Source organism: Oxyura jamaicensis, chromosome 20, assembly GCF_011077185.1.
Source record: "Oxyura jamaicensis isolate SHBP4307 breed ruddy duck chromosome 20, BPBGC_Ojam_1.0, whole genome shotgun sequence".
In the NCBI taxonomy this organism is placed as follows: Eukaryota; Metazoa; Chordata; class Aves; order Anseriformes; family Anatidae; genus Oxyura; species Oxyura jamaicensis.
Window position 1 is genome coordinate 14,404,566 of NC_048912.1, and position 11,330 is coordinate 14,415,895.

Sequence of the window (11,330 nt, forward strand, 5' to 3'; positions counted from 1 at the left end):
CCCCTTCTCCAGCCCCTACGTTATCAGTCTCGCGATTATTTCCTCCCTGTCCACCCACCTGCTTATTTTAGCCGCTTCTTCCTTCCTCCCAGCTGCTCTCGGCCTCCAGCCCCGCTCCCCCCCCCCCCACCCCCCCGGGGCCCCCCGGCCCCTCCACGACCCCGTCCCCGTCCCCCCGTGGCCCTCAGCCCCCCAGGATCCTCCGGGTGCCACGCTGCTGCCCGCCGTGCCCTGCCCGAGCGGAGGCTCTATTTAGGGCAGGATCCTCGGGCTAATTGAAGCCTGCGGCTGCCGTTTCGAGCCTCCTTGGCTCGCCGTCCCGCTCCTCTCCTCCGTGCCGAGCCTCCCTCCCGGGCTGCCTGTCCTCTGCCTGAACCCTGCCGCCAGCCCCGGCTGCCTGCGCTCCTGCCCGTGCCCCCCGTGTCCCCCCTTCCCCGTTTCCCCCCACAAATTCCTCGCACAGCGCCGCCAGGCCCCTTCCCGTGGGGGATGGCCCCGTGCCCCTCATCCCCTGCTTCCACGGCGGGGGGAGGCTGGGGGGGGGCCGCCAGCAGAGCCGGGAGATGCCGGCCTCGGGTGATTTATGGCAAGCAGCATCCCCGCGGCCTTCGGGAGCTGCTGCTGCCTCCCACAACCCTTTCTCTCCCTCTCCATCTCCCCCCCGGTGCTCGGCTCTGCGATGGCCCCAGCCTTATGGGGGGACGGGGACGGGGACACAGCCCCCACTGCGGCCACCTCTCACCCTCTTGGGGACATTGGCCATGGCACGGGGTTGAGGGGGGGGGACACGCTTCCCGGCGTCCTCCCCCCCCCATCCCCGGTGGCACGCAGGGGACACCTGGGCTCGGGGTGCCTCGCGCGGCCGCAGCACGGTCCCGGCGTGGTGGCAGGGACGTGTGGCAGGGACGTGTGGCTCTTGGTGGCAGGGACGTGTGGCAGGGACGTGTGGCTCGGGCGCAGTTTCCAAGGTAACCCCGGCTGAGCGCGGCCTCCGCATCCCTCCGTGCCCCCGCGCACGTGGACGAGCCTCCAGGGGCCTCGCTGCGGCGGGGGCTCGGCGGGGGCAGCGGCAGCTGGAGACGGGGATGGGGACAGGGATGGGGACGGGGACAGGGACAGGGACAGAGATGGGGACAGAGATGGGGATGGGGAAGGGGACAGGGATGTGTTATGGGGACAGGAATAGAGATGGGGACAGGGACAGGGATGGGGAAGGGGACAGGGATGGGGAAGGGGACAGGGATGTGTTATGGGGACAGAAATGGGGGTGGGGAAAGGGACGGGGATGGGAACGGGGTCAGCAGCGAGCGCAGGGAGGAGGGATGGGGATGGGGAGCAGTGCAGGACGTCCCTGCCCACCCCCCCTGTTCCCAGCACCGCCGTCCCCTGGGCACGGGTGTGTGCGGCACGTCCCGGAGATGGGACCTCGGGGACCTCGGGGAGCGGGTCAGGGTGTTCCCGTCCTCCCCAGGGCCGGAGCCTGCGGCACCTCCCATGGAGAGCACCAGAAATAGGAGCTGTGGGTCCCCACCCAGCCGCGGGCACGGGGCCAGGGCCGCGGGTGGGAGCGCGGGGACGAGCCCACGGGGAGCGTCCCTGAGGCCCCGGTTTGGGCCGTTTGCCCCGGGGGACGCCCTCGTTGGAGCCCGTCCCCGAGCCTCCCGTGTCCTGCGGGACGGGACGAGCCGTGCCAGCGGCACCGGGCCTGGCCCTGGCACGGAGCCGTGGGGCTGGGTCCGACTCTGCCACCCAGCCCCAGGCTCCCTGGGGTCGGAGCAGACCGGGGCCGGGCAGGATGCTCGGCCCAGCACCGGCTTTGTCCCCGAAGCGAAGAGGAAACTGGTCCCAGTATGAGCATCGCAGCGCTCCCGTCCCCTCTGTGCCATCCCCGTGCCTTCCCGCAGCCCGCTGGCAGCAGCTCTGCCTTATTACAATCCGTTCCGGTCCGCTGCCTCCAAGATCTGCATCCCCGGGACCTGTGTGACTGGGAATTAGATTCCTCTCCGCTAATGAGTTTACGCCAGGAAAGGGCTCTGAAGATGTAAAGCCCCGCGTGGGAGCCGAGCGTTAGCTTTGCCATCGATTCCGTGGCACGGCCGCGGCCATGACGCTGCCTGAGGACTCATATCCCCGGGGGGAAACCTTCCGAGCCCCGGGCAGGTGGCAGGGAGGGATGCAGAGAGCGAGAGATCCCCGCTGGGAGGACGCAGGGCTCCGTAACGTGCCAGGTCCTCCTGCTTCCAGGAGCAAAACAGCTCCGCAGGCGGCTCGCCGGGCGGGCAGGCTCCCCGTGAGTCTGGCCACCATCGGAAGAGCCCTGGAAGTCCCCAAGCTCTGGAGGTCCTCAAATTGTGGATGTCCCTGACCCCTGGAGGTCCCCAAGCCCTGGAGGTCCCCAAATCATGGAGGCCCCTAAGCCACAGAGGTCACTGAGCTCTTGAGGTCCCCAAATCACAGAGGTCCCTGAGCCCTGAAGGCCCCTGAGCCTTTGAGGTCCCCAAATCACGGAGATCCCCGAGCCCTGGAGGTTCCTGAGCTGTGGAGGTCCCCAAATCGTGGAGTCCCCTGAGCCCTGGAGGTCCCCAAGCCACAGAGGACGGGGCCAGGGTGGTGCCGCAGGCCTGGCCGCCGTCCCCTCACCCGGGAGCCGCAGGAAGGGCGGCCGGAGCCTTTTGTTCCCCTCTGCTGGCGGCGGCTGCGGAACGTCCTTGATGGGCTCCGCGCCCCTGCCCCGGCCCCGCGTTGGCGGCAGACCCCAACCCGCCCTGGCCTGGTGCCGGCTGTGCCGCCTCGTGCGCCAGCCTGGGGGGGGGATTTGGGGGATTTTCTGCTGCAAAGGGCACCGCCGCCCCTTGGCACGACCCCTCCCGACCCCACGTTTTCGGGAAACACCTCCCCGATCCCACCCTGGTTTCCCGCACCGGGATCTCCCCCCCGAGCAGTGCCGGAGGCACGGCCACGGCCGTGGGCTGAGCGGGACAAGGCCTGGCCAGCGAGCGGCTGGGAAGGAAATCGGGAGGGAGGGATACGCTGTGCCGGGGCCGGAGGGTGGGGAGAGGAACTGTGCAATTCCCAGCCCGCGGCTGACTCAGCCCTGGGAACGGCCACCCCAGCCCCTCGCCGCCAAAGGCGCCCACCGTGCGCGCCCCCGGCCCCGCTGCCCCCGCCCGGAGCTGGTGTTCACCCAGCTGAGCCAGCGCCGGGCGCTCAGCAGCGCTTTGTGCCTCCCCGATGTCCTCGCAGGGAGGAAACAGAGTTGTTTTTCCCTAACCTCAGCCCTTGCCTCGCCTTCTCCCAGTATCAGGAGGAATCCGGCGGGGCTGTATCCTGATCAGCGCGGCGCTGCGGCGAGGACGGCACATTCCCTCCAAGCTTTACTCTGCGCCTTCCCCCGGAGCTCCAAGGGCCAGGCACGGAGGGGCTGGGGCTGGCGGGGGTCAGGATGAGGCCCCAGCCTGCGGGCAGGGCTCCGAGCCAGCCCCAGCACCAGGAGGGGGACCGGGGGGGCTCAGCTGCCACCTCCTCCTGCTCTGCCCCCGGGTCCTGCGGCGTGGCACCAGCTCTGCCACCCGTGTGCCCACGGCGTGCCGGGGCAGTGGCCGCAGACCCGACGCCCTCCCAGTAAATCACTGGTTTTACTGGTGGGCTCTGACCCTCAGCAGCCATCCCCAGGGGGCTGCAGAGCCCCAGCGGCCGTGGGAGGGGGACGCGGGGTGGGACGGGGTGAGCGTGGCAACCTGGCAGCTGCCTCAGGAAACGGCTAAAAAAATGCGGGTTTAAAATAAATAAATAAATAAATAAATAAATAAATAAAAAAAAACACGACAAAGCCCCATTTTTGGTTCCTGTTTCAGGGTCTCCAGCAGCCACGGCCCCCGAGCCTGAAGAATTCGGTTCGGCGCGAGCGGCGGACGGCCCTCGGTGCCGGGGGTGCTGCCGTGCGCGCGGCGGTGGGCACGGGGCTGCCCGCTGTTTGCTCGGCCTGCGGGGGATTTTCGGCGGGCCTCCCACGGGTCCTTTCTCACGGGTTTGTCGTTGGTGGCACGGGAGGAGCCCTGCTGTCCCCTGCACGGGGCGAGGCAGGAAGGGGCACGGGGAAAAAGGAAGGGGCAGGGGTCGAGGACGGGGCGCTGCGCTCCCCACGCGGCCCTTCCCCGTCGCGGCCCTGCTCGGAGCCGTTTATCAAGGTCACGGCGCTGGGCAGCGCGCAGCGGAGGTGCTGAGACTATTTCTGTGTGCTAGGGGAACTTCACTGGCCTGATTCCCATAAATAAAGCAGGCAGGGAACAGCCCCTGCTCTGTCCTAGTAATTCTGGACCCCAGGGGCCCTGCCGTGAGTGCACTCAGCAGAGCGGCGGCGCCTGCCCCGCTCCTCGCCGCTGCGCCAGGCCCTGCTCAGAAAGGGTCGAAAGCCCCCTCGCTTTCCCTAAAATGCCAAATGTGAGTCTTTCGAGGGCATTTTAGAGAAATTTCGCTTGTTTTTTTAAAACACAGGGCCAGCTGGGGAGGCTGGTCGTGTGCTGGGTTGGGGCAGAGCCCGGGGAGGCTCAGAGCAAGGCAGGGCCAGGGCTGGCTGCAGCCCCGGCCCCAGCCTCAGCCCCGATCTCCATTTTCTGGACCCGGAGCTGCTCCCACCCCTCGCCCTTCCCCATCCCCTGGGTGCCCCCAGCACTTCCCGGCTCCTTTTGGAGGCAGATGAGCCCAAGCGGGTCGGCTCCTGCAGCCCATCCCCGCAGGCGTGAGCAGGGCTCGGCGGTGTAATTATCTGGGTTTTCTTCCAGGAGGGCATGAACCTGGCTCTCTGTTGGATTTCTCTGTTGCCGCTAGGTTTTATCTCACGCTTTCAATTCTTCTGTGATGGTGCTTGCTGCACCCAGGGCACCGTGTCCGCGTCCCCCTGCGCTCCCCATGGACGCAGGCACCGGACGCTGCCTCCATCTGCGGGGGTCCCATCCATCCCCGCTGCCATCCCGTCCTCATCCCGCACCACCCTGGGTCTTCGCCTTGGATTTGCGTCCATTAATGACCGAGGTGTCAATTAACAGCCAGCGCGTCCCCGTGGCTGTGGAGCAAGAGCTGGGGAGCAGCCAGCAGCGGGGGCACGTCCCTTGCGCACGTCCATGGCCCCACCAGCCTTACCCAGAGATGAAGGGCCCCCATTTTCAAGTGACTCAGACTCACCCTTCCTTCCTCAGGAAAACCTGTGATCAGATAAAGCCATCAAACTATCTGGTAAGAATAAACAAGCTCGCATCTGCACGGATGCAGGCTATACCCCTTCTAACCCCTAGCAGAGAGGAGGCAACCTGCCTGCACCCTGCCCTTATCGGCGGTGGCTCCGGCCCCCGGGGCAGACACGTGTTTGCTCGCGCTTGTGCAAAGCCGTGCACCGCACTCCCGCTGCGCCTGCCCTTGCTGGAGGTCGGCGGGGTCAAATCCTGGCTGGCACCGGCACCGGCACCGCATCTTGGTGCCCTGCCCGGTGCCCTGCCCGGTGCCCGTGTCGGTGCGGCGCCCGCGGTAAATGCCCGGAGCAATGCGAGGTGCCCCTTTGGGGTCGGCAGAGGGGGAGCCGAGGCGGCTGCGCAGGCACTTGGTGGAGGAGGAGGGAGGGAGGGAGGGAGGAAAATGTTTAAAAACTGCAACTGCTGCCAGATGGGCACCTGCCCCCACGGAGGTGACGTGCTGCCAGGCTGCCGAGGAAAAGAGCAAAAGGAGGGTGTGAAGATTTCCCTGCAGATTAAAGCGAAAACACATGGCATGTGCTGCTCGCCAGCCCGGGCTTGGGGGGGGGAAGGCAGAGGGGGTTTGGGGGAGGGTTCTCAGCAGTGGCTCCATGCCAGGTGGCTCCGGGCACCCTCGGGCACCCCTGGCACCCATCAGCAGGGCTCCCCCGGGTACCACCTGCAGGGATGGTCGGCATCAACCTGCTCCTTCCCCAGCCCCTGCCTGCGGAGGAGATTTCCTTCTTTCCCCTCTTCCCTTGCAGCGTGGCAGCTCCGATGCTGCTTTCGCCGGGGAAAGAAAAGACGAAGCGCGATCTCAGCCGGGTGCGCGGCGATCCAGCAGGAACAGAGAGCAGGGGCACTGCCAGGCTGTTTGAACCGGCGTCAGCTGCAACAATCGAGGGCAGGAATCAAAGCTCGGGAAGGGCCGGGCGCTGGAGGGGCTCGTGCGGGGATGCTTTGTGCTGAGAGGAGTTAACGCAGCACCGAGTCCTCCGGTGAGCAGGCTCACCAGAGGAGTCATGAGAGCACGAAGGTGAGGCTCAGAGAGCAGTGGAGGAGAGAGCGTGGACATTTTGTAAGGGGGTTGGAACAGCTGAATCCAGGGGGAAAGGAAACGAAGACGTCCCCAGCACAGCCCCTCTGCTGCTGTGGTTGCCCGAGGCCTCTGTGCTGTGTCCGTGGTGATCGCGGAGCCCAGATTTGCAGGAGTGGCCTTTGTCCCCCCGACTGTCCCCGTCTGTGTCCCCATCCCTGCCCCTGTCTCTACCAGCACAGATCCCGCTCGGGACTTTCCGAGGAGGTGGCTGCTTTCCCATGTGAGGGTGTGAATCGGGTCAGACCCCGTTTTGTGGCAGGGACCCCCCAGAGACCCGGAGTGCCTGGTGAACGCTGCCCGCCAGCTGCCTTCAAACAGCCTCCGATACAAACGAGTTTATCGACGGCCACGTCGCTCCTCTTGACCAGCAATTGAATAATTCAGATAATTGTGCAGAACGCTTCTTATTTACCTAATAACAGTCTGGGATGTCTCGCCAGGGTTCTCATTTGTTGTGTTTTAAATTTGGAAGCAGCCACGTTGAGTTCCTGCTACCCCGCGGCTCCGTTCCAGGCACTGCCGGCCCCTGGGGCCCAGAACAAATCCGGGACTGTGGGGACGAAACACGGAGCTGGGTCTGAGCCCCGGCTGCTCGGGCAGGGCACAGAGGGGCTGTGGGAGGGAGGCAGCTCCAGCCCCTTGGATATTGCACATCTCCCTTCTCCCGTCTCCCTTCTCCCTTCTCCCGTCTCCCATTCACCGGTCCTGCCCACCGGGGGCAGCCAGGGCTCTGCGCAAAGGCGAGTAAAATCTGGCTTACCGTATTTAACCTTGATAAACCTCAACTGTGGCCTAAATCGTTAGGCGAGCCACCAGTTGTCGGACTGAACCCAAAACCACACTCCCCAGCCCTGGGCAGTTATATATATTTCAACTGTTGCTTCTGCGTTTTTCAAGCGCGGCTCCATCGCACACTATTTATAAAGTCTGCATCAAACGCCGGGCTCGGACGCAGACCTGCAATTTGTTTGGGTTCCGAGGAAGAGAAAAGCTTTGCAAGCAGAAGAACAAACCTCGGCTGAGCCTCTCTTAAACGTCGAGGAGTTTGAGATACTGCAGCAAAAAGAGAACCAAGGCAGACTTGTGAGGATGAGCGCATCGTCCCTGGCTGGGGCTCGGGATGGATCCCCTGGAAGTGGATTTGCCTGCTTCCAAAGGGGCACGAGGGGAGCTGGAGGGGACCTAAAGGAACGAACAGTGCTCCGGTGTAAAATGCAGCAGGGAGAAACCCTGCTGGAGGTGGGCAGCGTCCGTGGGGCAGAGCCCCATCTGCTTGGGCTTGGCCCCCAGGGGACGAGGGGTGGCTCTGGTGGGACCCGAAACAGCCCCGGGGTGGCCCCAGGCTCCCCAACAGGATCCAAACACTGCTCTGGGTGCCCCTGAGCACCCTGTCCCCGAGCATCGGGACCTGCGACGTTCCACCAGCCCCAGGAGCCGCGCTCAGCCCTGCCTGGCCGCTTCCCCGCTGCTGCGAGGCTGGAAAGGGGAGGGCATTTCTGGAGCACTGAGGATGAACTGTTTGTGAATCCTGCCAATCCCCGTGGAGAGCAGCACCAAAGGAGGTCAGCGGGATGCGGCCGGTCAAATACTTTGCGCATGAACATCATTTTTCACCCCCTCAAGTATTTACGGACCGGGGAGCGTTTCCTGCTGCTCCCCGGTGCTCGGGATCCCCGCACCCTTCGGGGCAGGGCACAAGCCCCGGGCAGCACGGCACGCTCGGCCGTGCAAGTGGGAACGGATTCGCCCGGCCAGCAGGCGAAGAGCAGCGCGAGATAATGAGAAAGCGCAGGCGGGGGTGGTGGTGGTGGGGAGCTGGGTGGGAAGAGGGAGTTTTATTCTCCAGGGTTTGTTGGTTGTTGTTTTTTTTTTTCAGTCTCCATTCACCATATTTAGTAGGCTTGTGACTTGCCCTCGCTAGCTCATGGAGAATTCCCCCAAGTGTTTACTCCCACAACCTAGCAAATGCCTCAATACACATCATGGAAAAAATACAATCGACATGCTCACTCCCACTAGGGCAGGAATTCCAACTCGCCAAGCACCGACTGGGAGTATGAGCATGCGAGAGGGAGAGACAAACACGGCTTCATTAGCTCTCCTCAGATGTGGTTCACTCCTAAAATGACCTGGTCAGGGCTGCACACCACCTCCCTCCCTTCCTTCGTGGTAAAAAACCCGCTGACCTTTGGTCCTGAGCAATAGGGACAGGAATGTGGGTCCTTTAACCCTTTCTTTCAGCAGCCCTGGGCTTGGCTGATGGTCCCCGGGATGTTCAGGGCTCCGGGGCTGAGGCTCGGGGCAGGAGCAGAGCCCTGCAAAATCGCTTCCTTCCTGCACGGGTTAGAAAAGAGCCGGCTTTGGTGATGGAGATTCACATCTCCAGCCCACAGAGCAGCCACGTGGAAACAAAAAGGGGATCTTTGCAAGCAAAGCTTGCAGACCACTGATCTCTCAGGATTTTTTTGCACCTCTATTTCCTCTAGAACATTTTGTAGGGAGACAAAAGAAAAAGAAAAAACAAAACACAAACCAAAAACAGAGTAATTAGGCAAGTTTGCTTTTTCAGCACGCTTCCGAGCCAACCACATGAGAAAGACACACGAAATCATCTTTATTTATTAAATGGAAAATATCTTACAACTGAGATCAGCGTAAGACAGAGCAGTGCTGAACGGAGGACCTGCAATCAGGATGCAGCTTCCCCCAGTGCCGCTCCCGACACAAGGGAGCATGCCAGGGCTGGCTGCGAGCTCCGCCGCGATCCTTGGGGTCATCCCCGGAAAGATCCCAGCCTCGGGCACGCAGCAGCCAGCAGCATCCACCAACACGCGTGCGTGCCCTTGCGCGCTTGCTTTGCATGGACAATTCCCACGATTAGCCACTAAGCAATTTGCATGTGGCTTCGCCTCGGCAGCGTGAGGAAAGTCCTTGAGATCGGTGACACGGTGGTTTGGGAAGGGTGGCACCTAAAGGGCCTCGACTCGGCCCGGACACGTGCGGTCTGCAGTCCCTGACACTCCTCCGAAGGGGTGCATCGCTGTGCCGCTCGCCTCTCCTCGCACATCGTGTTTATGGCGATTTGCACACCAAAACCACATGAACCACGCTGCTTTTTCCTCCAGCTCCTCTTTTTTTCTCCTCTTTTTTTTTTTTTTTTTTTCCCTTTTGTCTTCTTTTTTTCCCATGTGCATTCTTTCCTTCTTAATGAGGAGAAAGCACCTTTCTTCTAAGGCTGAGTAATTGCGGTCTTTACCTAAAACACAATACACACTTCTCATTAAGGAGGGGAGGGAGCGATGGCAAAAGAATACGAAACCTTCCCAAGCCGTTTGAAGCCCGTGGGGAGAGGGGCCCCAGGGGAGAGCAGCACCGGGCACAACACCACCCTGCCCTCCCGGGGGGCTCCCAAGGCCACGTCCCAGCTGCTGCTGGCCGGCACCGTGAGATCCATCGACACTTTTTGCCAGCAAAGACCTGAGGAAGAAACACGGGGCAGGAAGAGAAGCGAGGGGACACGGGCAGAGCCCTGGCAGCTCTGGGGTAGCGGGGTGGGCTCGGGATCAAACCGAGGAGCAGGGATGGGAAGGGAGCTTGTAGCAGCAACCAGGTATGACAGATTTTACACGTAAAAGATAAATCTGTCTGGAGGTATAGCTCTGATTTCCACCGGTCCCTGTATCAGTACTTCACGTTTCGGTGCGGAGCCTCAAAGAGCCATTCGAGGATCCGACACCTGCAGTCGCAGGGGGACGGTTTCGCAGTGAAACGAGGGATTTTGGTCGTTCAGTCTGGTGCTTTTCACCCGCCGGTTACAGGACTGGAAAATGCGTGCGGGGTGACGTGAACAGGCGAGGCTGTGGGCACAGAAAGGGCAGGTGGCCGCGGGGAACTCCACGGGCGAGCCCGAGAGGCTGCGCGGCGCCACGGCCGGCTTCGGCAAAGCGCTTGTCCGCCTGCAACGGGGCTCTTTCGAGGAAGGTGCCGGGTGGGCTCCGCCGCCGCACGGACCAGAAAGGTAATTAAAAGCTCGCTGGAGGTTAAAAGGCATTCTGTTTTCGTGAGCTGGGTCCGCTTCGCGTTCTTTTCTAGACGAAAGGTACTTAGGGTACGTGGGAGGGGAGGAAAGCACGTGACGGAACATCTGTTTGTTTAAATCACGGATAAAGAAGCGGAAAACACGCTCCTTGCGAGGGGGCATCCTCGAGATGAGAAGCACCTCGTGGAGGCGGATCGCAATAAGGAGCGCTTCCCACGGCGGCCCCGCGGCTGGCTGGGGGTGAGGGGAAGGAAGCCATGAGGGGAACTGCGAGCCCCGGGGCCGGTCATTGAGCCGGGGCTGGTTTCGCACCCGCGGCCAGCCCGCGGGCGTTTATTTCCACACTTCTGGGGCACGGTCGTGATTGGCAACTGTTGGTAAAGCAGCCTGGGAGCACAGCAGCTTCCTGACCGGCTCCTGCCTCGGCAGGACCACGGGGGAGACGGGCACAGCCCCCTCGCTTGCCCACAGCCACGCCAGGGCCGGGGGCGACCGGGGCCGGTGGAGGACCGAGGGGGGGGGGGGCGTGGAGGACCCGGCCCCTCCGCTCCCCTCAGGCCCCGGCCCCGCTCCGTCCCGTCGTGCCCCGCGCGGCGCAGCCCCGGGCGCGCGCCCCCCCCCTCCCTCGTCTCCTCTGCTCTCTCCCTCACTTCCGGTGTCCGGCAGTGCCACAGCCGGCGGCGGCGCCCCCGCTCCCCCGGCGCAAGGGTGGGAGGGGGGAGGAGGAGGAGGGCGGGGGGAGGCGGAGCCAAGGGGCGGGGCTTCGCGGCGGCCCGCGCCCCGCGCCAACCAATCAGCGCCCGCCCTTGGGGCACGAGGGGGCGGGGAAGGCGGCGGCACGCGCCGGGCGGCTCCGCCCCCTTGCCCGCCGCGGGCCCGCGCCCCGCGCGCCCGAGGGAGCGGCGGGAGCGCGCCCGGGTGCCCCCCCCCCCCCCCCTCCCCCCCCCCCCCCCCCCCCCCCCCCCCC